At 43.8% G+C, this 5,641-nt stretch overlaps 1 long non-coding RNA gene across 1 annotated transcript; it reads left to right on the top strand.

The window, feature by feature from the left end:
• Window positions 1-3,195: 3,195 nt before the first annotated feature.
• LOC130724464 (uncharacterized) lies at window positions 3,196-5,290 on the top strand. The gene is made up of 2 exons (XR_009014522.1): window positions 3,196-3,699; window positions 5,049-5,290. It is a non-coding gene; the product is annotated as an uncharacterized LOC130724464 (long non-coding RNA).
• The last annotated feature ends 351 nt before the right edge of the window (window positions 5,291-5,641 follow it).

Here is a 5,641-nt window from a genome sequence, read left to right on the forward strand (position 1 = left end):
ATATCTTGGTGGTACAGGAGTATGTCGATGTGTTCCCAGAAGATGTACCCGGCTTGCCACCAGTCAGAGAGACGGAGTTCTCTATTGACATTGTGCCCGGTACTGGACCAATATCAATGGCACCTTATCGTATGGCCCCAGCGGAGTTGGCAGAATTGGCACAGCAGTTGGATGATCTATCCTCAAAGGGATTCATTTGACCCAGCGTATTGCCATGGGGTGCACCTGTGCTATTGGTAAAGAAGAAGGATGGGAAGTCCAGATTGTGTGTGGATTACCGACAGCTGAATAAGGTGACAGTGAAGAACCGTTATCCGATGCCTCGGATAGACGACTTAATGGATCAACTTAGAGGAGCGGTGATCTTCTCGAAGATAGATCTTAAGTCAGGATACCATCAGATCCGAGTCAAGGAATCTGACATCCAGAAGACCGCATTCAGGACTCGATACGGGCATTATGAATATCTTGTGATGCCGTTTGGGGTTACTAATGCACCCGTTGTATTCATGGACTACATGAACCGTGAATTCAGGCCATTCCTGGACAAGTTCATGGTGGTGTTCATTGGTGATATTCTGATTTACTCGAAGAGTAAGGAAGAACACGAAGAGCATTTGCGTCAAGTGCTAGGAGTATTGCGGGAGAAGGAGCTATATGCTAATGGCTCTAAGTGTGAATTCTGGATGGAAGAGGTTAAGTTCCTAGGTCACGTCATATCAAGCCAGGGTGTGGCTGTTGACCCCAGCAAAATTGAATCGATCATGTCATGGGAACAACCTAAGACAGCAAGCGACATCAGAAGTTTTGTTGGACTTGCTGGCTACCACAGGCGCTTCGTGAAGGATTATGCAAAGTTGACTTCACCGTTGATTCGGTTGACGAAGAAGAATCAACCGTTTGCGTGGACGGAGAAGTGTGAGGCTAGTTTCCAGGAGTTGAAGAAGCGGCTGACCACCGCACCCATACTAGCTTTACCTAAGGAAGGAGAACCTTATAACGTGTACTGTGATGCGTCACACAATGGTTTGGGGTGTGTAATGATGCAAGATAAGAAAGCAATTGCCTATGCTTCAAGGCAGTTGAAGACTCATGAGAAGAACTACCCCACACATGACTTGGAGTTGGCTGCCATAGTTTATGCTCTCAAGATTTGGAGACACTATCTCTATGGCAGTACGTTCACGATCTACAGCGATCATAAGAGTTTAAAGTACTTATTTGATCAGAAGGATCTGAACATGAGGCAGCGGAGGTGGATGGAATTTCTTCAGGACTATGAGTTCACTCTACAGTACCATCCGGGGAAAAGCAATGTCGTAGCCGACGCTCTCAGCCAGAAGGCTATACATGTGTCCTCAATGATGGTCAAGGAGTTAGAACTGTTGGAGGCTTTCCGAGGTCTGAGCTTGGACGTTAAGCTCGCACCAGGAAGACTGAGTTTCGGAATGGTGACGGTGTCAAGTGGACTTTTGGAAGAGATCAAGTTTAGACAAGAGACTGATGAAGGGATAGCTGAGTGGCGAAACCGTGTGACTCAGGGAAAGGCACCAGAGTTTTCTATTGGGAATGACAATATTCTGCGATGCAAGGGACGGATATGTGTGCCTGACGATGCAGAGATGAGAAGATTGATCCTGGATGAGGGACACAAGAGTAGACTGAGCATCCATCCCGGAATGAACAAGATGTATCAGGACTTGAAACTTCACTTCTGGTGGACTGGGATGAAGAAGCAGGTTGCTGAGTATGTTTCTACTTGCCTGACATGTCAGAAGGAGAAGGTAGAGCATCAGAAGCCCGCAGGGAAGCTGCAACCACTAGATGTCCCAGAGTGGAAGTGGGACAGTATTTCTATGGACTTCGTGACGGCTTTACCTTTAACTCGGAGGAAGTTCGATGCAATTTGGGTTGTTGTTGATCGTTTGACAAAGACCGCTCATTTTATCCCGATCAACCTGAAGTACAAGGTGGAGAAATTGGCGGAGATTTATGTGGCTGAGGTTGTGCGTCTACATGGTGTACCGACCAGCATCGTGTCAGACAGAGATCCGAGGTTTACCTCTCACTTTTGGGGAGCCTTGCAGCAGGCCCTCGGAACTAAGTTGAGGTTGAGCTCTGCCTATCATCCCCAAACCGATGGGCAGACAGAGAGGACAATCCAGTCGCTGGAAGATTTGCTACGGGCCTGTGTGTTGGATCACAAGGGCAGTTGGGATGAGATGCTGCCATTGATCGAATTCACTTACAACAATAGTTTCCATGCGAGCATCGGCATGGCACCTTACGAAACTTTGTACGGTCGGAGGTGTCGTACGCCCTTATGCTGGCATCAGGATGGAGATAATCTGGTGATTGGTCCGAAATTGGTGCAACAGACCACCGAGGAAGTCAGGAGAATTCAGGAAAAGATGAAAACCGCGCAGAGTCGCCAAAAGAGTTACGCCGACAACCGACGAAAGGAGTTGGAATTTCAGGCTGGAGACCATGTCTTCTTGCGGGTTACCCCGATGACAGGTGTCGGAAGGGCAATCAAGTCCAAGAAGCTTACTCCGAAGTTTATTGGGCCGTACCAGATCACAGAGCGAGTTGGACCGGTGGCGTACAGGATCGCCTTACCACCGTTCCTATCCAACATCCATGACGTTCTTCATGTGTCGCAGTTGCGAAGTACATGTCAGATGATTCGCATGTGATTACGCCAGATGACATACAACTGAGAGATGATCTGACAATGGAGGTGCCACCCATCAGGATCGTCGACCGAAGCATAAAGCGCTTAAGAAACAAGGAGGTGCCTTTTGTGAAGGTCGTGTGGAACCAAGAGACTGGTGACGCGACCTTGGAGTTAGAGGATAAGATGCAGGAGTCACACCCCGATTTATTTGTAAACCCTTAAGTTTCGAGGGCGAAACTATTTTAAGGGGGGTGGTATGGTAAGGCCCTAAGTTCAATTTGGAACAATTTTATGAAAGTTTGAATAAAATTGAAGTTTTAGCTAATGTTTGATAACTGGCAGATTAGAACTGTCAACTTGTGTGAATTTTTAGAGGGTCTTAACGACTTCATTTGGGAAAACTTCCTTCATGAGAGTTGTAGCCCTTCAAATCTAGAAAATTCTCCAAGTGGTTTCGAGTCAATCCGATATCGGTAGCTTCAGATATCCCCGTTTTAGTGAGCAAAGGTCCAGCTGCCCAGACCTTACGAGCTCTAACTTAAAACTTTGGGCTTAAGCCTTGGTTAATGCGTTATTTGGGTCGGTTAGTGAACTTATGAGGTCATGATCAGGAGATTAAGAAGAGGCTAAGTGGGCCAAGTGACTTGGATGAGAAGGAAGGAGCTAGGGTTATGAAAATCCTAGCCCATTAGTGGTGATGCCGCAGCCTTGCAAAGGGAAAAGGGAGGAAGATTCTGACTTTTTTCTGAAGTAAAGAGTGATTAGTACCAATTAAACCCTTCCCCTTGCTCCTAAGAGGCCTCCACTCGTCACCCTTGCACCACCAGCAACCACCGCCCACCAAGGAGGAGGAGGAGACACGAGAAAGAGAGAAAAACCGCAAGGAAGGAGAGGAAACGCGAGAAGGAGAGGAAGCACGTGGAGGAAGGAGAATTTTGGACAGCAGAGGAAGCTCTTTCTATTCTTCACTTCTCTCCATCAAAATCCTGCTTCTTTTCATCTAAATTCATTCAAAACCCGAGGTAAGGGCTGATTCTAGGAATGGGTAGGTTCTTTAGGGAATATGCCATGAATTGCCATGAGAAACAACTTGAGTTTTGGACTGTTTTTGCATGATTTCCTGTACATGCTTGCTTGCTGGAATTTTTCTCTTGAAAAGCCATGAATATGATCCTCAAACGTTGTTTATGATCTGAATCTATGATTTTATGCGAGTTGCCATGGTATTTGTTAAGTTTTGTGCTATTTTGCACTTGTTATAACATGATCCTTGCTAAATGTTTGGTGCTGAAATTTTGAGTGGATATTTTGGTTGTTGGGGGCTGTACCAAGATTGCCATGATCAAAGGGGAAGGAAGGAAAATTATTTTTGAAAACCATAGAGGCATGGGAGTTTCGCTGCCAGTTTCCTGTACTGGACAGCGGACTTCAGAGCCCCTTTTTACCTGTTTATGGTCATCAAATGAAAAAGTGATTAAAATGAAAGTTGTAGATTTTCGAAATATCTTTCCAGACATATAAAAATCATAATTTTTGGTTTAGTAATGTGATCTGGGGGTTGTGTTTAGTAACTGTCACACCTGCTGTTTTTCCTGTTCCGGACAGTTAGCTTTAAGGCCTAATATCACCTAATTCTGGGACTCAAATGAACAAGTGTGTCACTAGAGAGTTGTAGATATTTAAAATATCTTTCTAGAAAGGTATCATACGTGATTTTTGGTTGAAAGATGCATTCTGTGGCTCTATTTTTGTGAAAGTTGTTTCTGCTGTCAATATGTTGAAGTTGCGATGATATATTATGTATGAGTGAATGTTCTTGCGTTCCTTTACGTGGATTATATTTATTTTCTCAGTTAATGGTTCAAGGGTCGCTCACCTAGCCGTAATTCCCTTGTAACCCGTGAATGTTGTGTTGTGAAGGTTGTTGTATAAAGAGTATGATAAAACTCTAGGATTGACTTTAGAGACTTAACAAAGAGAAAAGTGTAATAAACTCGCTTGCAAGTAAATGTGAATAATTTGGACATAGGTCAGGTAGACTATGGTCCATGAGAACGATGGTACCTTGCACGCGAGGGAGTTATTTGGGTTGACTGCGGTCTCCCGTGAACCTTGTGGGCCGGTGTGGCTTCACGTGATTTGGTTGACTGCGGTCACCGTGATAACCGTGCCTCTGCGGAAGCACGAAGATGGCCCTGGAAGTTTTGGTGGGTTGTGTGAAGTGAGATTCCGTTAGTAACTGACTCCTTCCCATAAAAGACATATAATGTACTTATATTATATATGTTGTTGTTGATTTTGTCATTATCATTCTTTTTGTTGGACCTGACCCTGCTGGTTTGCTATGTGTTTATTTGGGGGGGGGGGGTAGATGGTCGTGAAGATAATGGCGATGACTCATTCTTGGGAGTTGATGCTACGTGACGTGCCAATACCGGAGGACGACTACACTTCAGAGGAAGAGGCTAAGGAATAGGGTTTGGGTTGAGAGTCTTTTGTTTTCTGTTGGGGTTGAGAGTTTCCGAAGTGTTGGTATCGAACAATTTTATTGCTTAAATTCGAATGAACAAGTTTTGATGTAATCTTTATTTTCATTCAGGCCTTTGATTCGTACTCTTTACAATTGGTTATTTAAAAAGTTTTACGATGTTGGTTACTTCCGCGTGTTTTTGGAAAGGTTATGTTTCAAGAGTTTTCGTAAAATGAAAGGTTTGTCATTAATTGAAGATTAATAAGTGAATCGACGAAAACTCTTTACGAAAATTGGTTAATTAGTTACTGTGTAACACTCGAGAAATCAGGGCGATACATATATTTTATCAAAAACTTCTTGTTAAAGCAATCATAGAAAGCAACACAGCCACTTGGAATCTTTTTTAGTTAATTGCATATCAAGTTTAAATTTATAAGTTAAAATAAGAAAATATAAATTTTTTTTATAGATTAAATATCTTTTGACACGTG

Source organism: Lotus japonicus, chromosome 6 (genome assembly GCF_012489685.1).
Source record: "Lotus japonicus ecotype B-129 chromosome 6, LjGifu_v1.2".
Lineage (NCBI taxonomy): Eukaryota > Viridiplantae > Streptophyta > Magnoliopsida > Fabales > Fabaceae > Lotus > Lotus japonicus.